General features: G+C 43.5%; 1 long non-coding RNA gene across 2 annotated transcripts; it reads right to left on the reverse strand.

The window, feature by feature from the left end:
- Window positions 1-929: 929 nt before the first annotated feature.
- On the reverse strand, window positions 930-13828 carry LOC113630027 (uncharacterized). 2 transcript variants are annotated; one of them, XR_003436800.1, is made up of 4 exons: window positions 13700-13828; window positions 10050-10245; window positions 3577-5149; window positions 930-2739 (listed from the first exon to the last, which is right to left on the reverse strand). It is a non-coding gene; the product is annotated as an uncharacterized LOC113630027 (long non-coding RNA). The 2 variants fall into 2 exon arrangements; XR_003436799.1 differs by lacking the exon at window positions 13700-13828 and having other exon boundaries at window positions 10050-10498.
- Window positions 13829-25339: the final 11511 nt, after the last annotated feature.

Here is a 25339-nt window from a genome sequence, read left to right on the forward strand (position 1 = left end):
AGTCTAGTGCATATAAAATATAATGACCAAGGGACTTCCCTGGTGGTGCAGTGGTTAAGAATCTGCCCGCCAATGCAGGGGACATGGGTTCGAGCCCTGGGCCAGGAAGGTCCCATATGCCGTGGAGCAACTAAGCCCAGGTGCCACAACTACTGAGCCTGCGCTCTAGAGCCCGTGAGCCACAACTACTGAGCCCACGTGCCACAACTACTGAAGCCCGTGCTCCTAGAGCCTGTGCTTCACAACAAGAGAAGCCACTGCAATGAGAAGCCCGCGCACTGCAACAAACGGCAGCCCTTGCTCACCACAACTAGAGAAAGCCCATGCGCAGCAATGAAGACCCAACGCAGCCAAAAATAAAATAAATATATAAATTTAAAAATGTATATAATGACCAAACAAAATGTTGTGAAATTCAGTGAATAGCTCTGAAATATTTTCATGCACTTAATTATAAACATGATAACTACCTGTGGGTTATTAAAAGATGCCTTCCTAGTCTCTCTTCCCAAAGGACACAGATTAAAACAATTACCAAAAACTGGTGAATGATTTTACTCTCTAGAAATCTGTAAATGTGAGACTCTTTCCATTCTTATTGTGAGGACTGATTTTTAAAGCTATCTTACTGATGGCTTTCAGGAGTCTAGTGCTACATTATGATTTCTAACAAATGCAGAAGTATCATATGACAAACAACTTTGAATGTTCCTACTGTATACATGAAAATACTAATGTGGCTGTGAATTACAATGAAACAATCTATGAATCATTTTTTTATAATTTGGGCATCCAACAGAATGTAAAAAATTTATTATTCCCATATAATTTTAATTATGAGTAATATTCATGATGAAATATTTTAATTCTTTAAGTGTAATAGTACACTATTGATCTTTATTTTATTTATGTATAACATATATAATTTGTTTATTTATATATGTGTACGTATATATCTTAAAGAACATAACGTATATGTATATATATCAGACACAAACACGCTGAGTGAAATATTTAGGTGAATTATGTTTTTTTGTTTGTTTTTTTGGCCACACCACATGGCTTGTGGGATCCTAGTTCCCTGACCAGGGGTCAAACCTGGGCCCTGGCAGTGAAAGTGTGGAGTCCTAACCACTGGACCACCAGGGAATTCCCTAGATGAATTAAAACAAGGAAAGCTGTGAAACAAAAAATAGCTCTCAAAATAGAATCAAATCTTTAGCCATCACCCACATTTTATACTAACATTTTAACTGAAGAATTTCTCATGTGTTTTTACGATATTTAATTAAGCTTATTTCTATCCAGGCAACGTAATTGTAAACCTTCTTCAGAAGAGCAATCTCTCAAATTAACATCGTACATTGCACTGACACTAGAATACAACTTGTAGGTCATGGCATGACAGGAAAGGTTTTTTTGGAAAACAAAGATTAAAGCTAGTGTATTTTCCAAGTAGTCATAAAGCTATAAGCCATATTTATCAGTTCATTTTGTCCCATGTATTAATTTCTGTTGATCTGGATGAAGTCATCAGGTTTTCCACTAGAGTTTTGTCATCAGGTTTTCCATTAGAGTTTTGTCATTAAAGCAGTTTATTTGAACTGCTACCTAGTTCAGTGGTATTATCTAGAGGCTATCAGAAACTTATATTTGTTTAAAAAAAATCTGTTTTATGAGTCTTCTTGAAGATCTTCATTTTGTAAAAGCATCAGTGTAAAATAATGATTGTCTTTAAAGGACAAAACTTAAAATAGCATGGTTAAAGATTGGAGTACAATGCAATTGGCAAGAAACTTGGATATTTCTGTGACATATAACATTGTAGGATAATAACTAGACTTATGACTGATAACATTATATCAGGGCATATCAGATGTTAGGAATTCCATATAAAGTTTGGGATATCTATATTAATGGCATTTATCCATATACTGTAACCTAAGGTTCATCTCCAGTCTCTTGACAATGCTTCTCAAGTATTTTAACATAACAAATAAATTTAATGAGTTTAGCATTTCTCTCTGAGATGTTTCAGGGTTCCTTCAAAGCATCCCAGAGTCAGTTGGAGGCTAAAAGTTAGATTTTGATATTTGGGAAATTTGTTAAAAATATCAAAAAGGTTTTAAAACACAACAGGATCATAGGTCTCTATGAAGCAATACTTATTCGTTTAACCAAAATCACAAAAAGATTTAAAAAACAAATACAGGTCACTTAAGGGGACAGAAACTCACACAATCTGTTATCAAAAAGGAGCACTCTAAGAAACTTCGTTCAAATTCCAGTCTTGTACAACAACAAAATCCATTTACTTAACTTCATTCTAAATTTAATTAATCCTGATCATGCATAAAACCTTTTTTTTCCCCCTTCAGGGTTCCTTTCCACAATCTTTCATCACTTTCTGTTTCCATATTAGTTCATCCCTTATTTTCCCATCCAAAACCAACCAGCTCTAAGACATACTTCCTTTTTTTCCCCCAATAAAGTGTAATTCCATTCCTCATACCTTCTTTACTGAAAACATGCATTCTACTTTCCTACTGTATACTAAAATGCTTCCTACTGAAGAGGGATGTAGAGGGGTTTAGGGTCCCTCCTCTTGCTGGCTGTCATGTCAGGTCTCTGTCCACTTGTCCTGGGGGGTTGATCCAAAGGTCCCATGTAGAATGAAGTCATTTCTTGAGTGTTGGTGAGCTGATATCCTTGGCTGAGGACCATCTGAAATGTCATTGCCTGAAGGCAAGAGGAGGGAAATTTAGTTAGGAAGTTTAGTAGGCAAGGCCAGAACAGGAGCAAAAGGAAGATGGAAGCATGGGGCCCCAGAAAAGGAAGGAGCCAGGACAGCCAAGACCATGTTTTTTTCGTTTGTTTGTTTTGTTTTTTTTTTAGTGAAACTCTTGGGAGGCTCTATCCTTGAGGCTGGTTTTGTGATTGGAACAAGTATTGGTAAACAGCCTCGGGGATCTGGACAGAAGGGCACTTGTGTACAACATAGTCTAAGTTGGCTGAGGTTAAAGCCTATCCCCAAGGTGTTGTCAGATAGGCGGATCCACTTCCCCCAACAGATTTGTCAAGGCATAGCCAACAGTAACTGGAATATGTAGAACTGGTTGCCACAAGGAAGTGCTGTGCCTGCTTGAGAACCCCCTGGTAGGGGTTTGTATCAGTGAACTCGGGACTGGCAGGAACTGAGAAGCAAGGCAAAAGTTAAAAATGACAATTTGGGGTCTATTCTTGAGGAAGACAGAGAAGTCAAATTACAAATATGAGAAGTCCTATTGTCAGGCAGCAGCCCAGTACTGGAGCCCAGCTATGTTGTGTTAAGAGGGTTTTAAGAGGAGCTACTTACCTGTTTTTTTTTTTTTTTTTTTTTTTTGCGGTACGCGGGCCTCTCACCGCTGTGGCCTCTCCCGTCGCGGAGCACAGGCTCCGGACGCGCAGGCTCAGCGGCCATGGCTCACGGGCCCAGCCGCTCCGCGGCATGTGGGATCTTCCCGGACCGGGGCACGAACCCGTGTCCCCTGCATCGGCAGGCGGACTCTCAACCACTGCGCCACCAGGGAAGCCCACCTGTTTGTTTTTTAAAGAGGAGCCTCACGTTCTCTAGGGCCTTACAAGTGTAGTTGTCTGGAGGATCCTTGGAGGGCTTCTCCTCAGCAGTTGCAACCCGTGGCTTGACCCTGTGTGATGGATCCAGCTAGCAATGCCAGGTACCTTGATAGGGGTTTTTTGGTCTCCGGGCAGTTTGTCTTCCAGTGTCCTGGTTTCCCGCAGCGATGCCAGTTGCCGGGGGAGTTGGGGTGGTGGTGAGGGGGAAGCCTCCTGGGGGCAACCAGGAGTTCGCTGCTGGACCTGTAATGCTGCCACTAGTTGGGCCTGCCTCTTAGCCTTGCGTTTTTCTTTCTCTTTTCCCTCTCCTCCTCTCTCTCCTGGTTGTAGAAGACAGAGGAGGCAGCCCTAAGGAGTTCTGAGACAGGAGTGCTAGGTCCTAGGGCCACCGTTTGTATTTTCCTCCTTATGTCTGGGGCAGCTTGAGTGTTGCAACGGTCATTTAAAACCAGTTTCCCTGCCTCTGAGTCTGGGTCTAAGTGTTTTATAAAGACTTCCCTCAGCCGCTCACAGAAGGCAGTGGGATTTTCCTGTCATCCTTGCCCATAATGAACAGGTTTTAGTTTACATTGTTTCTTTCCCTCAACCAGGCAGAAGAGGGAGTTGTCCCTGGCTGCCAGCCCTACTGAAGTATTATAGTCCCAATTGGGTTCCGTCTGGGGAACGGCCAGCCACAGTTCCCCTGGGAAATTGTTGGGGGTTTGTCACGTGGTAGCCGTCTCCCAGCTGAGCGGTGGCTTCGTATATGGTTGTTCTTTCTGACTGAGAGAGTGTCCGGGCAAGGATGATATAAACATCCCTCCAAGTTAACTCAAAGGTCATAGTTAGATGCCTAAACTTATCTAGATTTTTTTCAGGGTCATCTGAAAACTTTCCTAGATCTTGTTTTATCTGACTGAGACCCTGCATAGAAACAGGAACTTTGATCCTTATGGGAAATTCGGAGGGCCCTATTACCTCCTGAAGTGGGCAACGTTTTGAGTTATGGGGCCCCGGGTAAGGGGCCAAAGCTTCGGCGCGGGGTCGGGGCGGGGGGGCGTCCAGCGTTGGGTACAGTGGGGAAGAGGCCGTTTGTGTAAGAGGCTCCTTCTTTTCCCCAGAAGAGGGCGCCAATGGACAAGGCTTATTGTCGGCTAAGGCTTCGTATCACCAGGAGAGGGGGAGGAGGTTTGGTAAGCAAATTAAGCATTGCCAAGTCAGCAGAGTCTACCCAGCAAGTCCTGTAAAGTTCGGGGTTTTCCCTCAAGGCAAAGACGACTTGGACATAAGGGACCTCGCTCCACTTTCGACAAAAAAGGTCACGCTGCAGAATGGTATTGGAGTTTAAACTCCCATATTCAGGCCAAATTTCTCCCCCTCCTAGCTTGTACTGTGGACATGCCATGTTGCAAAAGAAAATTAATTGCTTCTTCCCCAAGGTTTGGGGATCAAACTTAGCCCAATTCTTTAGGATACATCCTAAGGGTGAATCTTGAGGATGGATGGTCAGTTGCCCATCTGATGAAGCTGTTGAGAACTCAAGGGTCTCCAGTTTCTGGAGGGACCAGGCAGAGAGAAAAGAAAGTGTTTTAATTTTACCCACAGGTGTAAATTACCATATTGTAAACCATAAGTAGCTTGAGCAGAAGGGCTTCTCTATATCTTGGCAGCAATCTGAGTCACGGCACCAAAACGTTATAGGCAGAACAGCAATTCCTCAGGGCTTGTCCTCCCAAAGGAAAGCATTCAATCAAGAGACATATAGAAGTTTTAAGCAGCAAGTGTTTTATTAAGCAAAGTGAAAGTACACTCCGGAGAGAGAGAAGGGGAGCAGACTGTCTGGAAACCAGAAGCAGCCTCTATTAGTTTTAATTACATATTTAAATTAGAATCCTCAGCTCTTAAAAACCTGAAATTCTAGTGAAAACTAAGAAATAAGCAATTATGAACTTTTACATTAGGATTCTGTAGATTGGTGAACATAAATGTCAGTGATAATTTCGAAAAACATTTGTTTTCTTATCGACAACATCTCAGTGCGGCACCAAACATATTCATTAATAGTCCTAAATACCTTTAGTTTCTCTGTTTAGTAACTGATGTCTTAGTATCTTATTTTTTGTGTGAATAACCTAGCTATTCAATAAACTTCCATCACTTAACTTTTTTTTTTTTAATTTATTTTTGGCTGTGTTGGGTCTTTGTTGCTGCACGCGAGCTTTCTCTAATTGCGGCGAGCGGGGGCTTCTCTTTGTTGCAGTGAGTGGGCTTCTCATTGTGGTGGCCTCTCTTTGTTGCAGAGCATGGGCTCTAGGAGCACGGGCTCAGTGTAAATGTTTTTTTCTTCAGCCCTTTAAATATATATTTTTATATATATATTTAAACTGGGGTAAATAGAGTGGACTTGTTTGGCTTTTAATGTTGAGGACCAGTAGGGATGCCTTTTGGCCCATTTAACCTTAGGTAGGGTAATATCAAAACCTTGTTTTTTAATCACATAAATGTCTGTTTTATTTATCCCATTTTAAATAACCATCTAAAGATTTCTTTATTCATTTGAGAGAAGTCCTTTTTAAAATTTCTATCTTGCTGGAAAAAGTATCTAGACTTTTCTTACAGGGTTTTTTTCCTGGTAACATTAATTATTCTAATGTTTTTATTAGCATTTGTAAGACCCACTGAGGGGAAGCAAAGACCACAAATAAGGCTTCCCAAACCGGTTTTTCTTGGTTTTAAACTAAAGATGTTCTTTTTAAAAAAATTTAAAAAGTATATTTATTTATTATTTGTTTTCTTTATTTTGGCATGTGGGCTCACCTTGGGGAGTGGCTGTAGAGTCTGATGCTGCTAGACGGCAGGTGTTCTTCGCTTCCTTCCCGAGTGCCCTCAGGGCTCACTGCTCACCTTTGGAGGGCTGCAATTGCTATTGACTATGACATCATTTATTTACTGATATGGCAGGCAATATTTTATTTCTCAAGTAAAAATAATGTTAATGAAGTGGCTCATAGGAAAGGGAGTCTTGTAAGTTTGGTGGAGTGCTCTTCTCAGATCTTGGAGTCGGGTAAACTTTAAGCAATTGGAAAAAGCATTTTCCCTCAATATAAATGATGATATCAGTTTTAAAACCAGAACACTGGGCCTTGAGCCAGTACTAAAATTGCTGAACCTTAGATTCACACAATAAACCAGGATTCCAAAAGGGGGTGGGAAGGGTCCCAGGTAGTAGGTACCTCCCCCTGGACTTTAGCAGAATCAAATACAAGTTGTCTCTGGAAGAAAATGTTCCCCAATTCATTCAGTCAGGAGTCCTCCAGCTTAAAATTAAACACATGTTATTGACAGTTCACAAACAAAGATCACCAAACCCACATGAAAACGAAGCCATTATGAGGGAAAAGATCACCCAAATGATAAGCAACAGATTTAGGCCCAAAATACACCAGATATTAGAATGATCAGATACAGACTATAAAAGGATTAGATGAAAGGTTTAAATAAATAAATTAGGGAATCACAAAAGTAAATAAGCAAAAAGAGACTATAAAAATGACCAGGCAGGGCTTCCCTGGTGGCGCAGTGGTTGAGAGTCCGCCTGCCGATGCAGGGGACACGGGATCGTGCCCCAGTCTGGGAAGATCCCACATGCCGCGGAGCGGCTGGGCCCGTGAGCCATGGCCGCTGAGCCTGCGTGTCCAGAGCCTGTGCTCCACAACAGGAGAGGCCACAGCAGTGAGAGGCCCGCGTACCGCAAAAAAACAAACAAACAAACAAACAAACAAAAACAGACCCAAAGAATGTACAGAGAATGCAGCATAGAGGTTGGGAATATGAACTAGCAGATATTGGGCACAGAGACAAAATGAGACAGTGCAATATTCACCTCAAAAGGAATTCCCAAAGGAAAAACAGAAACTGGGAAAGAGGAAATATTCCAAGGTAAAACAACTGAGAAGTGATGAAAGACGTGAATTTCAGGAATCATAACATTTCAACAAAAGGATAAAGGCATGATATCCCACAGGAAGTTAAAGAGAAAGATATATTACCCATAAAGTAATGACAATTAAACCGACAGATTTCTTAACAGCAATATTAGAAGCCATAAGACGGTAAAACAGTTTCTTTAAAGCACTGAGAGAAAATGACTGTCAACCAAGAATTTTATACCTATCCAAAGAGTCATCTAAGATTGGAGACAGAATTAACACGTAGAAAGATACAAAAGGCCCTTGCTCCCATGAACCTGGACACTCATTATACTTTTCTATAGGGCCAGCGGAGACATATGGATACAAGGAAGTTTTGAGGAATTCAGTTTCAGAGAGTAGCAAGCTCTCTATAGGTTATCAGAGAACTGTGGCAGATTCTATACTTGGGGACAGGTGTCTGTTCTGGATATGGTCAGTCAGAGGAGAAGGTGCCATAAGCCAGAGGGACTTAACAAGAATGAGGAGAAATTAACCAAGTTTAGACATGGGTGAGGACTGATGGGAAAAGCTGGAATCTAGAAGAGTCCCTAACAGGAATAAATGGTTTACCCAACAGGTTTTCATGGCATTCTTCTGGAATTTTGCCAAGAAAGTGCAGCGGTAAAAGAGTGGTGTTTCAGGGGTCCCCAAGGCCACACGCACACTCGGTAATTCAGTAGGGGGACTCGCAAGACTTGGCACAGTTGTACTCATGGCTAAGATGGATTATAGCAACACAGCAGGGACACACAGCAGATCAGTGAGGAAAGAGAAAGAGGCAGGTGCTGGAGGAGCCTGTGTGCAGGGTACCTGTGCTCTCTCCCTCCTATGAGGGGCCACACAGAGTACACTCCACCCCAGCAAAGAGAATGCAGCAACTTCTGTTTGATGTTTCTGCCCAGGAAAGACCAGTAGAGACTCAGCATGCAAGATGTGTCATGGAGGCTGGTCACACAGCAGCTTCCAAAAGGAAAGCAGGTGTCCACCATACACCATGCTGTTTATACAGTACAGGCAGACCTCGTTTTATTGTGCTTTGCTTTACAGCCCCTCACAGATACTGTGTTTTTCACAAATTGAAGCTTTGTGGCAACGCTGTATCGTGCAAGTCTACTGGTGCCATTTCTCCAACAGCATTTGCTCACATTGGGTCTGTGTCACATTTTGGTAATTCTCGCAATGTTTCAAACTTTTTCATTATTATTATATTTGTTATGGTGATCTTTGATCAGTGATCTTTGATGTGATTATTGCAAAAAATTACGATTTGCTGAAGGCTCAGATGATGGCTGGCATTTTTTGGCAATAAAGGATTTTTAAATTAAAGTATGTACATTGTTTTTTGAGACATAATGCCACTGCACACTTAATAGACTACAGTAGAGAGTAAACATAACTTTCATACGCACTGAAAACCAAAAAATTCGTGTTTTGGTCTCGCTTCACTGCAATGCTTGCCTTAGTGAGGTGGTCTGGCACCTCGGAGAAGGCCTCTGTGGGCCCACTGGCACCCTTTTATCAGTCAGGGAGCCTGTCACGGCAGTGCAGCGAACTCTCCACAAGCTGACTTGCCAGAGGCCTGCCTTGCAAACACCCTTTCAAAGACAGCAGTCTCAGGCCTACTATGTTAACCTTTTTGTTTTTTTCAACAGGTGGAAAGAGAAAATTTGCACAGTCCTACATATTTTTGCAATGTTTGGATTCCAAGAGTCTTCCAGAGTTGAATACACAGGTGAACCAAAATTAACTGAAACTGCAGTCCAACTCCCTCTCAGTTCAAATACTGAAAAGATCAAAAGGCAGTGTAAGTGGAAGCAGCTACGGGTGGGCTAATCATAGGTGAACCTAAGCTAATTTAAATTGTGAACTCACTGTAATTCAGCTCAACTCTAGAAAAAACCTGAATGATAAACCTCCACTCTAATTTCTAAAGGAAAAAGTTTGTATGCTCTGGAAAATGAACAAAACAAAAAATGGCACATTAGGGGCTTCCCTGGTGGCACGGTGGTTAAGAATCCACCTGCCAATGCAGGGGACACGGGCTTGAGCCCTGGCCAGGGAAGATCCCACAAGCTGCGGAGCAACTAAGCCCCTGTGCCATAACCACTGAGCCCGTGCTCTAGAGCCCGTGAGCCACAACTCCTGAAGCCCGCGTGCCTAGAGCCCGTGCTCCGCAACAAGAGAAGCCACTGCAATCAGAAACCCGCACACTGCAACGAAGAGTAGCCCCTGCTTGCCGCAACTAGAGAAAGTCCGCACACAGCAATGAAGACCCAAGGCAGCCAAAATTAATTAATTAATTAATTAATTTAAAAATGGCACATTAGTTTCCACTGTGCCATTTCAAAAAAAAAATTAGACTGTGGCTGCACAAGTAGATGATTGCAGAACCCTCTGAACTTACTAAAAAGTATTAAATTGTTCACTTTAAATGCGCGAATTGTATGAAACCACAATTGAGGAATAAATAAATAAGTTACTCACCTGGGCCTTGGTCATTTTTTGCTACTCTTGGGAAACGGCCAGCAAATCTAGGCTCTGCCCTATCGTGTGAATCTTCTGGACTCTGTCATAGTGCTCAAGTTAGAGGGCTCTGGCCAGGACTCTTCACCAAGGATGAATCCCTGGTCCTGGGCGTCCTCCATCTCACATAAGCCGATTAGTTCATGGAAACTGGAATCTGTTGAATCAGTAGCAAATTAAATTCTCTTTAGTTGAGGCATACTCTTTGGCATCTAAATCTCCCTATCTTGCTGGAAACTGACCTTCATTTAAAGCCCAGACTGGGTTTTCTATAGACTCTAAACAGAGCTAACAAGGACTGGAGTATGCAGAGGGTACCCCACAGCATTAATAGCAGTGCCTTTTTTTTTTTAATTTTTGGCTGTGTTGGGTCTTCGTTGCTGAGAGCAGGCTTTCTCTAGTTGCGTCGAGCGGGGGCTACTCTTCGTTGTGGTGCGCGGGCTTCTCATTGCGGTGGCTTATCTTGTTGCAGAGCATGGGCTCTAGGCACATCGGCTTCAGTAGTTGTGGCATGTGGGCTCAGTAGTTGTGGCGCACGGGCTTAGTTGCTCCACGGCCTGTGGGATCTTTCTGGACCAGGGCTCGAACCCGTGTCCCCTGCACTGGCAGGCGGATTCTTAACCACTGCACCACCAGGGAAGTCCCAGTAGCAGTGTTTAACCCAAGAGCTCTGCAAAAACTCCAAAAAGCCCTGTGAATTCCATGATCATCTGTGAGACTTAACAGGTCCTCTACAAATATCTCAAGACCCCTTGGTACAAAACATTTAATTAGGTGCTTGGGAGTGAATGTGTTTCAGGCAAAGAACATGAGATATGGAATAAAACAAATAAGGTTCCGTCTGAGCTTTGTCTCTTGCTGGCCATGTGACTTTAAGCAAGGCACTTCACTTCACTAAGCCTGGTGTGTTTTGTTTTGTTTTAAATGGTGATGGAAACACAGACCACGTGGGATGCTTACAAGAATTAAAGGTGATATGGACACGAAAGTGCCCACTAAGGACCCTTAAGATAAGAAGTGGAAAACAGAATGATTATGAGAAGGGTTTCTGGAGCTTGAATGTGTACATCAGAATCTTGTCTTTGCCTTGGAGTCCCCATCAACTCTTCAGCTCGAAGGGGCCCACATTCCCTTCTTTCTGTGCTGGAGAGGATTCGGGCCCTCTGGCCTGGCCTGTCCTTACGTGGGAGCAAGAGAAGAAGCACGGTCCAAACACAGGACTGCACGTGGGTGGAGGGAGGGGTGAGCGCAAGTGTGCATGGTCTCTGAAAGGCTGCCTCTGAATTCCAGAACCCTTGTCTCACACAAGCTTCCACAGCACAGCACTCTGGAAGGTTGGAAGAATGTGATTTTCTTCACAAGGGTGGGTGTCCTGGAAAATTGGGCATTTTCCATCATTCTCTCTGAAAGTAAGTGAGGAAGAGAGACAAAGAATGTGTGTGTGTGTGTAACATATAGCAAATGGGAAAGGAGAACATCAATTTCACTTTTAAAGGCATGAATAAAAGAGGAAATTGAATCCAACAATTCATTAAGTGAATAATTTGCATCAGTTTCTCCTCAAAATACAACAGAGTTCATTTTAACCTCATAATGTTCTTGGGTGTTCTAAATTAGTTAATACGTGTAAAAAGCTTAGAACTGAGACTGGCACACAAACATTTTATAAATGCTAGTTAGTGCTCTTATCATTGCATAATACGATTATAGAGAAATCAGAAAATACATGTAAGCTAAATAAAGAAACAATTACCCATAATCCCGCTACTTCAAGGTAAGTAGTTTCTCAAAGGGTGGTAGAAACAAAAACGTGATCTCATAGTCTTTCTAACTTTGTGAACTGGCTTTAATGCTATATAGTGAAAACATATTTTTATATACATATTTTTTTTCAGTCCAATAAATATACTCAGAGACCTGTTGTTTTGGCCTATCAGAGGCCACCCAATCCGTCTCAGTCACTAACCCCCAAATGATACCTAACCCCTCACCCTGAGCCCCTGCCATGCATTACCTCCCCAGGTCCCCCGGCCATCAGCTCCCAGAAGGTCTCCCTAAACATGAGCTGCCGAGGCCCTTCAATGATTCACGCCCACAGGCTCCCCCCACCCCTTTCTCTCCATAGTCCATTCACTAGCCCCCAGACCAACCAACATGCGATATCCAGGTGTCCCATGTCTCCAATCACTGATTCGAGGCCACCCAATCATTACCCTCAAAGACCCCTCGCTCAATCCCACACCCTGGGCAAACACTCGTAAGGCCCTCATCACTTACTCCACCAAGGCCGCCCCCAACCAGCCCTGCGACTCCCACTCAGACCCACGTGGCCCATCCCGGCCCTCCCACAGCCCTACCTCGTACACCAACAGCTCCCATCACCGACTCTCAAAATCATCCACCCCCCCAGGCTTCTTCATGTTTTTGTAAAAATTATTTATTTATTTGTTTGTTATTAGTATTTTTTTTAATTTTATTTATTTATTTATTTTTGGCTGTGTTGGGTCTTCTTTTCTGTGCGAGGGCTTTCTCTAGTTGCGGCAAGCGGGGGCCACTCTTAATCGCAGTGCGCAGGCCTCTCATTATTGCGGCCTCTCTTGTTGCAGAGCACAGGCTCCAGACGCGCAGGCTCAGTAGTTGTGGCTCACGGGCCCTGTTGCTCCACGGAATGTGGGATCCTCCCAGACCAGGGCTCGAACCCGTGTCCCCTGCACTAGCAGGCAGACCCTCAACCACTGCGCCACCTGGGAAGTCCTATTATTATTATTATTATTACTTGGCTGCTTCAGGTCTTAGTTGCAGCACGCGGGATCTTCTTTGAGGCACGCAGGATCTTTCATTGTGGCGCTCGGGCTTCTCTCCAGGTGTGGCGCGTGCCAGTTTTCTCTCTCTAGTTGTGGCGTGTGGGCTTAGTTGCCCCGCGGCATGTGGGATCTTAGTTCCTCGACCAGGGATGAGATAAGCTTCCTCCACGAGCCTATAATTTACACACACCGCACTCCCCGCCCCAGCACTGACCCCCATAGGGCCCCCAACCCACTCGTCCCTACGGCACAGTAATAAGCTACTGAGAAAAATTCTCCCCCCAACAATGAGATCCGGTCTCCCCATTCACAGAGCTCTCACAAACCCCAGCCATCCCCAAACCATACAGAACCCCAATCATTCACCCCACAAACATTAAAGGTCATGGTTCCTCCAAACGGCAAGTTCGTCGCCCTCTGCCGACCCCAGCAGGCACCCAGTTTCTGCTCTCCACACAGGCCGCCGTCACCGACCTCCAGAAGGCACCCCAGGTCCAGGTGCCGCATCACTGACGCCTTCGGACCGACTCAGATAACCTTCAAGCACCAGTACTGCGCACCCCACATCATTTATCACTACAGCCGTCCAGTCACTGTCTGCGGACCCACGGATCCCCACACACCGGCCCTCGCACGTCCGCAATCACTTAAAACCCCTTCCCCACGCCAGCTCGTCCCAATCACCCACCCCCGCAGCCCCGGTACTCGCCTCCCCAAGCCCGCACGGCGCCCGACGCAGCTGTCACGCTCCAGGCCCGCGACCTGCGGGCCCGAATCACCCAGTCTCCGCAGTCCTCAGCCACTCACCCCAAGAACCCCCGGATCCGACCCTCACTGGCCGCCTCACTCGGCCGCACGGCTATGCTGCGGGCCCGCAGCGGGACCCCCGCAAACGCGGACGCCGCCCCCCACACCTGACCTCTCCCCCGGGGCGCGACGCTGACGCCGCAGGGCCGCGCAAGTGTCCGCTCAGAACTACATTTCCCATAGCGCTGCTCGCTCTAGAACTACATTTCGCAGAGGGCTCCGCGGCGCATCTGGCCGGGAGCTCCCACCGCCTCCTCTGCGCGGGTGGGCGGGCTGCGATGATGGATGTCTGGACCTGGCGTCAGCCCGTCTGACCCCCCTGGCGTCAGACGCCGGGGGTTTTGAGATGGAGCTGACCTGAAGCACAGAGAGTGACGGTGGTGAGGGGAAACTAAGAGGAAACACCCTCCTAAGTGTATTGTTGCAAGAATTTTAGATCACATAGTGCAAAGTGGAGTATCCCACTACTTTAACAGGAAAACGTGGAAATAAATGAATTAGGCAGTAAAGACATTGGGAAGAAACAAAATAGACGTCTGGGAAGCAGAAGAAATAAATGTGTGAAAGAAAGATATTGCCTGCCATAACAGTAAACAAAGGATGTTGCTGCCATCAAGCCATCACATTGCAGCTGCCCCCATGGTGAGCCCTGAGGGAACTCAGGCTAGAAACAGGATGCCCCCCATCTAGCAGTCACCTGCTGCAGCCACCCCCCACCCCTGACAGTGCACCCTGAGGGGACTCAGGATGGGAAAACACAGGACACTGGCCCCAGAGAGCTGAGGTGCACATTAAAGGAATGACTTCAGTGACCTCAGACTCTTGCATCTTCCCATACATAGAAAAGCACTAAATCCCTTAACTTGAAGTATCTGGTTTTCTTTAATCAACACTAATCTTTTGATGTTCCATCTACCTGGTCTTTGTTGCAAAAACTCCTATGTATCCTGGCGCCCCCCACCTCGCCTCTTCAGAGCAGTCTCTCACAGTTATCTGACATGCTGTGTCTTGGGCTTGAAGTCCTCAATGTCCACCAAATAAAACATAACTCTCAACTTTTAGGTTGTGCATTTTTTTCAGTCGACGATGCAGCACATAAATCAGTCCTTATGTATCACATAAATCTAGTTCTTTGAAAATTTAGCAGCAACATGGATGGACCTAGAGATTATCATTCTAAGTGAAGTAGTCAGACAGAGAAAGACAAACATCATATATCACTCATATGTGGAATCTAAAAAATGATACAAATAAACTTATTTACAAAACAGAAACAGACTCACAGACATAGAAAACAAACTTATGGTTACCAAAGAGGAAAGATGGGGGGGGGATAAATTAGGAGTTGAAGGGCTTGTTAAAATTCCCCTGAGCCCACCCCCTGGAGAGTCTGAAATAGTGGGAAGCCTGAAATCTGCATTGTCAAAAGCACCCCACGGGCTTCCCTGGTGGCGCAGTGGTTGAGAGTCTGCCTGCCGATGCAGGGGACACGGGTTCGTGCCCCGGTCCGGGAAGATCCCACATGCCGCGGAGTGGCTGGGCCCGTGAGCCATGGCCGCTGAGCCTGTGCATCCGGAGCCTGTACTCCGCAACGGGAGAGGCGACAACAGTGAGAGGCCCGCGTACCGCAAAAAAAAATAATAATAACAAAAGAAAGAAAACATTGTTATCAGCTATTCATTAGCCCCAGTACATCAGTCCCACTCCCTTTAGCCATCCCTCCCAGCGCAAGGAGAGGCGGCTCTAATTCATCCTGCGTCTTTCTACTCAGAGCATCTATAGCTTTACTACACAGACTACACGTAGTGATGTTGTCTTAATCCATCTGGGCTGCTATGACAAAATGCCGTGGGCTGGGTGGCTTGTAAACAACAGAAGTATATTCCTCACAGTTCTGGAGGTTGGGAAGTCCAAGATCAAGGCACCAGCAGATTCAGTGTCTCCTTGGGGCCCCAGTGCTGGCTCACAGACGGCCATCTTTTCTCTGTGCCCTCACATGGCAGAAAGGGCAAGGGAGATCCCTGGGGCCTCTTTGTAAGGGCACCAATCGCATTCACAAGGGCTCCCCCTCATGACCTGATGGCCTTCCAAAGGCCCCCACCTCCAAACACCATCACACTGAGGAGTAGGTTTCAACTTATGAATTTCAAGGGGACACATCAGTCAGTCTACAGCAGATATTTTGTTTTATTTATTTTTTGTTTTATTTTTAATTCATATGAATGATAGGTAAGATGTAACACTGTTTTAATTCATTTTTTTTTAAACTCAACGTTAGGTTTTACCTATATGGATGAACATAGATACGGCTCATTCATTTAAACTATGGTATACTGTTCAGTTTATGAATACACCATAATTTATGCTGATCGTTAGATATTTGGTGTTTTTTTTTGTTTTGAGTTTTGTTTGGTTTTACTATTCCTAGCCTACTCAGCCTAGAGACTTTATCCCTCACCAGGTACACATCTGTAGTTCAACAACGTTCAATTTATTGACTTATTGCAATGAGGGAAGGTAAACGCCTGAGAAAGCGTATGGATCATCAGTCCAAAGGAAGAGATCAATAATGAAAGTATTTAGGTGAAAGGTAAATTTGGGTGAACTTTACATGAAGCAGTGTTTTGATAGCACAACAAGGCTGTGTGTAAAGGGAACAATATCAGGTCCAGAATGCCAAGTGGGTCCAGGGTCTGGTTTCCTAAGAAACTACAAAGATAAGATGACTGTGGAAGGCTGTGTCCGGACACCCCTTACCTGAAGCTCTGCCCCTGGGTTGGAAAAGAGTTTGCTTCTCTGAGTCAAAGTCATTTAGATCCCCCAGGCAAGAGTGAGATATTTCATTTTTACTGATATATTTTCAAAGGGCACAGTTTACGATGATTTATGATTTTAGAGATAAAGTTTTCTCGGTGAGGAAGAAAGCAGCAATCACTGTAAGAGGGCTTCTTGATGAAAATTTACAGCTTGTCCTAGGGAGAAACATTGTTTCCTGTTAACTTTGCAGGTGCCTTAATTTATGTCTGTCCTTCCAGCCTAATGAGGGGCAGTGTTTACTTCTTTTTTTTTTTTTTTTTGGCGGTACGCGAGCCTCTCACTGCTGTGGCCTCTCCCGTTGCGGAGCACAGGCTCCGGACGCGCAGGCTCAACGGCCATGGCTCACGGGCCCAGCTGCTCCGTGGCATGTGGGATCTTCCCGGACCGGGGCACGAACCCACGTCCCCTGCATCGGCAGGCGGACTCTCAACCAGTGCGCCACCAGGGAAACCCAGTGTTTACTTTCTTGATCCAAAGTAATTTTTACTTTTGCAACTGATTCAGCATTACTTCAAGGAACAATCCTACACATATTTCCTTGTCCTCCTGTGGACGCGTATCTACCAGTAATGGATGAGGGCTCCCATTACTCCCCTGTTCACATGTTCTGTGAAAAGCTTTTGCCTATTTAGTTTTCTGACTTTTGCTTATAGATTTACAGGAGGTCTTTATTTAATGTATTCTGGATACTAATTCCCTGTAATTATTGTTAAGCTCCTTCTGACGTGATGCTAGTCTTTCTATTTTGCTTATGGTGATTTTTTTGTTGTACAGCAAATTTGAATTTTAATATATTTACATTTGTTAATCACTTTTTATTGTGAACAATACTTTTTCTGACTTGCACGGGAAATTCTTCTCAAGAGTGTTGAATAGAAGCAGTGCTACCAGGCAGATTTGATTTTTTCCTGACTGGAAAGGCTGTATCTTAGAATGGTATGTATTGCAAGCTTTTAGTACAAATACCTTTTCAGGTTAAGGAAGTTCCTCTCTACTCCTACTTTGAAAAATAATTTTCTTTCCTTTTCATTTTTTAACATTGAATATCAAAAGTTTTAGGATGTTATTTTCTGCATCTATTAAGAGGGTCATACAGTTCTTGTCTATTTTATAATTTGTTGATTTGGTGAATTATGTTAAAAGATTTCCTAATGTCCAGTTGCCTATGTAGTACTGGGATAAACCCAAATGATCAAATGTAAGTCCATAAAAATATGTCTATTGTGTACATATAAAAACACATATTTATAGATACATGTATATTGCCTGATTCACTTTTGTTCTTTTTTTTTTTTTTTTTTTTTTTTTTTTTTTTTTTTTTCGGGGCTCTTTCTTTTTTTTCCTCTCCCGTTGTGGAGAGTACAGGCTCCGGATGCACAGGCTCAGCGGCCATGGCTCACGGGCCCAGCCGCTCCACCGCGTGTGGGATCTTCCCGGACCGGGGCACGAACCCGTGTCCCCTGCATCAACCACTGCGCCACCAGGGAAGCCCCACTTTTGTTCACATTTAATTGAGGGTTTAAAAATCTATATCCATGAGTAAGACCAACTTGTAAAATTTTTTTTTTTATGGCCCATGTTCAGTTTTGGTTTTTTTAAAATTAATAGACCATTTTTTTTAGAGCAGTGTCAGTTTTACATAAAAATGGATTGTAAAGTACAGAGAGTTCTCTTATACTCCATTCCCCCATCTGCAGACAGTTTTCCCTATATTTACATCTTATATTACTGGGGTATATTCGTTACAATTGATGCACTAATATCGATACATTATGATTATTATTAAAGTCCATAGTTTACCCCAGGATTCACTTTTTGTGTTCTACATTCCCCGAGTTTTGACAAAGTTGTATCCACCATTACAGTCTCATGATTAGTTTTACTGCCCTAAAAATCTCCCATGCTCTACCTATTTGCACCTCTCTCCATAACTAGAACCGCCCCCCCAAATCTCAGCAACCACTGATCTTTTTACTGTCTCCACAGTTTCACCTTTTCTAGAGTGTCATATAGTTGAAATCATATAGTTGAAATCATATGGTAGCCTTTTCACATTGGCTCCGTTCACTTAGCAATCTGCTTTCAAGATTCCTCCATGTCGTTTTACAGCTCATTTTAAAATTTCTGAATAATATTCCATTATATAGATGCACACAGTTTGTTTATATATTTACCAGTTGAAGGACATCTCGATTGCTTCCAAGTTTCAGTACTCATGAAAAAAGCTGCTATAAATATTCATGTGTAGGTTTTCATGTGGATATGAAATATTCATGAAATTTCATTTGGACATATTTATTTGGATAAATACCAAGGGGCACGACTTCTAGATTACATGGTAAGAGCATGTTTAATTTTGTTAAAACACATGCCAAACTGTCTTCCAAAGTGGCTGCACCATTTTGCATCCCCACCAGCACTGATGAGAGTTCCTGTTGCTCCTCATCCTCGCCAGCATTTAGTGTTTTCAGTGTTTTGGATTTTAGCCATTCTATATGTACCCGGTGGTATCTCATTGTCGTTTTCATTTGCACTTCCTTAGTGATGTATGATACTGAGCAGCTTTTCATATGCTTATTTGCCATCTCTATATCATCTTTGGTGATGTGTCTGTTCAGGTCTCTTGCCCATTTTTAAACTGGGTTGAGTATTAGAGAAACAGAGAAACAGAACCAATAAGATATATCTAGATTTATCTCTGTGTACATATTTTTGTATGTTATTGGGTCATTTGACGAAATTTGAACATGGACAATAGATTAACAGAATTGTATCACTATTAAAAGTTGATAACTGTAAGGGGGTTATGTAAGAAAATATCCTTTTCTTAGGAAATACACATTGAAGTATTTAAGGGTAAAGGTACATTTATGCAATTCTCAAATAACATCACACACACATACACATATGGGAGAAAGAAAGAGAATACATAACACAATAATGCAAAAGTGGGGGTGAATTGTTTACAATAGGTGAATCTGGGTAAAGGATATTCAGATGTTCTATATACTGTTCTCACTCCTACAACTTTTCTGTAAGTTTGAAATTATTTCCAAACAAAATGGGTTTTTTTCCCCAAAAAAGAAAAAAGTTGGTCAAAACAAATGCATATCATTGAGAAAAACCAGAACACTGGGCACAAAATCAAAATCTAATGGGCTTGCAGGAAGAAAAAGGTCACATACAAACGATTAGGAATCAGAAAAGCTTCCTGCTGGAAGCAAGATCATGGAGCAATGCATTCAAACTCATAAGAAAATGTGCTTACAGAATCACAGTGTATCAATGCTGAATATTGCCCTGACCACAGTGACAAGGTACTACTTTGGAAGCACGAGGACGTGGGAAGAGTGTGCACTTGTGGAAGCCAACCCCTCACCCTGATAACAAACCTATGGCTGGTGACTCATCACAGAAGCAGGATGGACAGCAGAGGTAAAGCACGTTGTCCCATAACTGACATGGTGATCTCCTCCATAAACCAAGTGCATGATGTGTCTTTGTCAGCTTGGGCTGCTGTAACAAAATGCCATAGAATGAGTGGCTTAGACAAGAAAACTGATCTTCTCACTGTTCTGGAGGCTCGGAGTCTCAGATCAGGGTTCCAGCCAGGGTGGTTGGGTCCTGGTCGGCAGATGGCTGCCTTCTCACTGTGTCCTCACGGGGAAGAGAGAGAGCTCAAGCCCTCCAGTGCCTCTTCTTAGAAGGGCACAAATCCCATCATGAGGGCCCCGCCTTCTTGATTTCATACCACCTTACCTCCAAAGGCCCTGCCTCAAATACCATCGCTTTGGGGCTTAGGGCTTCAACACATGAATTTGGGTGGTGGGGGGCATAGACATTCAGTGCATAACAGCATGCGTATGTTTGATGAACATAAAAACTTAAAGCCACGGTGATAGTTCTTGTCTTGTTTAAATTTTTTAACTAAAGGGATTTTAAATAGGTTAGGTTTCTTCACTGAGTTTGACATCTGATGAGCACCAAACGCCAGATTGGGAGCAGATTTAGGGAGCTCCTTTCTATCCCAAGCATTTTTTTTCCTAAAGAAAGAATTGGAATTGAATTTTATCACATACTTCTTCTATTTCTTATCTTTAAATCTATTCATCTGAATGTGTTAATTAGTAGTAATAGATTTTTCCAAAGTTAACTGTTTCAATCCTAGTGTGAACTTACTTGTCACTGTTGTTTTTAATATATTGCTAGACTCAGTTTGCTAAAGTTATTTTGGATTTCTTTATTAATGTTCAAAGTGAGTTTGATCTCTTCTCTATATTTTCTGAAAAAAGTGTTTGATCTAAATTTTCATATTTTGTAGTTTCCTCTAATAATTTTTCAAAACTCTTTTTTCATTAGATGCTGTTTACTTTTTATTTTTCTCAACCTTTTTGAGAGATTCATCATTTAATTGGCATTTTCAAAGAATGTTAATAATTTTGTTGATAATCTCTATTACATGTTTATTTTTCTATATCAGTGATTTTTCTCTCTGTTCTTCTCATTTAGCTAATTTAATTAATGTGCTGTTTAAAAATATTTCAAAGCCTGTGGGCAAAATCTTCAACACCCACTACTAGTAGCTTCAGCCTTCCCTTCCACCACTAGTTCCTGTCTCTCCGTTTCTTCCAGAGCCTGAATCAGCACCTTACTGTCCCCGTGTGGCCTCACCTACTAGCCCCAGGACTCCAGCTTCTGTTCAACCCTCTCCTTGGCCCTGGATGCTCCTTTTAGGGTAAGTGTGAATGAATTCAGTTGTTCTAATTGCACCTTTTCATTGAGCACTTTTGTTTTCCAGTGATTAAGAACAAGGAGAATTATTTAATTGTTAACAAAATGATTGTTTTTCAAATTATAACAAGATGTGATCATGGTTCATCATGTAGAAAATAGACACATACAAAAAAGAAAGTAATTGCCTTTAATCACACTCCTCTAGGACAAGCAGTTGAAATCATATTACATCCACTGCACTGGTACAGTTGGCTAACCACACTCCAAATGATAGGAATACCACTAGGTATTTTCTAAGTAAAGATTTATTGAGATATAATTTATATAAACTAAAAGTCACTCTTTTTATATCAACGTGTGTACGTTTTGACAAATGCGTAATTACATACCTACCACCATAATAAAACTCACTAGCTTTTAATATTATTTGAAACTTCTAATTACATTTACCAAAGCTTTGAAAAATGCACCCACATAACGGCCTATGGGGATGAACCAAATGACTGCTGTTTATTGTCCTAAAGCAGGAGGGTTAAAAAGGAGGAAACAAGTTAACAGGCGTGGAGGACCCCAAAGGAAAGGCTGTGGCCAGGACCAGGCTTACATCCCCACTGCAGGTAAACACACCAGATGGGAAACTAGGAGAGAAAAAAGCTGCCCCAGGTGTGAGAGTCTGATGTGGAGCCTCAGTCAGAGATCACTAAGGGCTGAGAAAGGAGGGAGAGATTCCCAGGGAATGGCCCTAAGGTGGGACTTGAAAGCTGGGAAAGGTTTAAATTAGAAGAGAGTAGATTTGCAAGTAGGGGCGCTGGGGACTGACTGAGCAGGAGATTAATACCAACAGTAACCTGGCTGGGAAAAGTCTATGCCAGCTGTGGCTGAGTAGACAGCAGAGCAGCAGTCTGGATGGTCTTACTCCATTCAGGCTGCTGTAACACCAAGACTGCGTGGCTTATAAACAGCAGGAGTTATTGCTGACAGTTCTGGAGGCTGGAAGGCGAAGACCAGAGTGCCAGCATGGTCGGGTTCTGCTGGGAGCCCCCCCCCCCCCCCGCAGGTCGCTGACTTCTCGTGTACCCTCACCTGGGGGAAGAGATGAGCTAGCTTTCTCGGGTATTTTATGAGGGCACTGGTTCCAATCAGGAGGGCTCCGCCCTCATGACCTAAACACCTCCAAAGCCCCAGCTCCTAATGCCTTCACTTTGGGGTTTAGGATTTCAACATATGAATTTGGGGGAAACACAAATATTCAGATCATAGTAGAAAGCAAGTTACAATAAGGTACTAAAAGTTGGGAATGAAGACCAGGTATGATTCTAGAGGCGCAACTGAAAGGTCCATGTGGGGGACACGGCAGAGCACAGGCGAGCACTGGGACCCAAGGTTCACGTCCTGGCTCCCCAGTGACATCTGTTACCACCTCTGTTTCCTACCTACATAACAGCAAGATTAAACTGGATGGCCCTAAGAGGCCCTTCTGACTCACATTCAGGACTAGGGGAAACGGGCAGTAGCAATAAGGCTCATTAATAACGGTATTTATTGGGCCCTCACTATATACAAGGCTTTCCACTTCCTATTGCATTCAGCCCTCCTAACAATCATACGTAGCATGTACTATTATGATCATCCTCATGTGTTAGGAAACCGAGGAGCTGAGAAGGCATGTCTGAGGTTATATGTTGAGTGACGTGGCCAGGACCTGAGCCCAGGCAGACCAGCCATCCGAACCACCACCTTCTGTTAGCCCTGCTCCTTAGGTGACAGCAACTGTACACGAGTGAATTATTAGAGGGATTGGGAGAGGGAATGCACATGAAATTAAACACGATGTACTGAAACAAGAACAGGACTTGGTTCCAGACTATACATCGGGGAACAAGAATAAGGAAAAGGCTGAGATTTCTAGAATGGGAGACTGGAGGAATGTTGTTACCAGTGACAGAAGGATTTGCAGCTTGGGAAAGGCAGAGAACGTGTATTTCAGAATGATGAGAGGCCTATGTATTCAAAAAATTTAAAACAGAATTACCACATGATCCCGTAATTCCACTTCTGGGAATAACTAAATAATTAAAAGCAGGGTCTCAAAGAGACGTTTGTACACCCATGTTCACAGTGACATCATTCACAACAGCTAAAATGTGGAAAACAGCCCAAGTGTCCATCAATGGATGAAAGGATAAGCAAAATGTGATGTATATATACAATGGAATGTTATTCAGCCTTAAAAGGAAGGAAATTCTGACACCTGCTACAACATGGATAAACCTTGAGGACATTATGCTCAGTGAAATAAGTCAGTCACATAAGGACAGATACTGTAGGATCCCACTTGTATGAGGTACAGACAGAAAGTAGAAAGCTGGTAACCAGAGGCTGGTGGACGGGCTTCAGGGAGTTTAATGGGTACAGAATTTTAGTGCTGCAAGATGAAAAGAGCTATTGAGATGGATGATGGTAATATATTCACAATATTATGAATATATTTAACACACTGGAGTGCACACTTAAGATAGGGTGGTATATTTTATGTTATATGCATGTTAGCACAGTGTTTAAAAATGAATAAAAAGAGGCCTATGCATTATTTATTTCTTACTTTGATCTTATGAAGAATCTTGCAAATAGCTAAGGCAGGTGTAATACCTACTTTAGTCAAAACTCTTTTGATTGCAAGAGACAGAATGCAACTAAAGCAGAAGATTAGGAGACAGAGAATTTGAGAGTGTAGCTACCTCAGGGACGAGTGGGTCCAGACCTCAGATGACATCACTGGGACCTTCCTAGTCATGTCTCTGCTTCATTTTAAGTCTAGAACCCTCCACCCCGGCTGAAGATCAGGTTCTCCAGGTAGGGAGGATGCACAGAGCAGCTCCACCCTCCAAGGGAGGCCACCACTTGGCACCCGTTTATAGGGTCTTGGTAAATACAACTTCTTGACTCACATGACCAAAACCTGGGCCGTCACTGGCCGACAGGACAGAATATGGCCGCGGTCAGGCAGGCCAGAGCAGTGCATTTGCAGTGGGGGGGGGGGGCAGGATTCCGGCCCCCCAGCACAGGATGAATGGACTGGCCAGACACCGCAAGACCACATAACCCCATTTTAGTTGTACAGATTGGAAACTGGAGCTCAAAAAAGTTTAATTTGTCAAAACCTATGCAATAGTAAAATGGCTAATAATGCAAATGAGGTATGCCTTTTGTGATCCTAATTCTTTCAGACCCCCAGTCTTTCCAGCTTTAGTTTGTGACAAATGCCGGTAAGGATTTTGAGATATCTAAAGAAATTAGCTGATTTATACAGTGATGAAAACAGCATAATTAACAGCAGTGTAACAAAGAGCACTTCATTTCTAGGGAGACAGAGGGGTTCAAACCCAGCCCTGCCACCTGGTGGGACCCTGGTACCAAAGTAGCTTAGAGTGAGCGTGGAGCTAAACACTAAGCAAGCAAACAGTAAGAGAAACACGGGAAGCGCCAGGCACAGAGCTCACCGGCCCCCAGCACTGCACTGACCACGCCCGGGGACTTCTCATTCCTTCCATCGGGAAGCCTCTCAACAAGGCGAACTCGTGAGACTTAACACCCACACTCAGGCATGAGTCAAAGACGGGACCTCACTGACGCTAGTGGGCCATCGAGGCAGGACAGGAGCCGAGGACTGCTGTCTCTCACAGTGACAGCCCGGACGTGGGGTGTGGGATCGAGGCCTGGCTGTGTTCGCTCTCGCAGCACTGCCCCTGTGTTTCGTGGGGACGTGGATTTGGTGTCTGATGGAGTTTCCAACATGAACTGTCTACGGCCCTGCCCAGACCCTCCTCTTCAGAAGGCGCAGGGCAGGTGTGGGTAAACCGTCTTAGACTCTGTGTCTCATCTCTATTTTTCTTGAAAGTTATGCTCTTGGTACAGCTATGAGTATCCTACTCTTTTAAACCTCAGAGGATTAGGGGTTAATCCCCTTCCCCCAGCTTTTTGTGAGTCTGAGCTTGATGTGTTTTTTAATGAATGATTTTAACGACTCTAGTGCTTTGAGAACTTCAAATTACAAATGTCACCTGTGTTTCTATCATTTCACCAGTGACT

Source organism: Aethalodelphis obliquidens, unplaced genomic scaffold, assembly GCF_003676395.1.
Source record: "Aethalodelphis obliquidens isolate GAN/ISIS:26980383/991018 unplaced genomic scaffold, ASM367639v1 scaffold28, whole genome shotgun sequence".
Taxonomy (NCBI): domain Eukaryota; kingdom Metazoa; phylum Chordata; class Mammalia; order Artiodactyla; family Delphinidae; genus Aethalodelphis; species Aethalodelphis obliquidens.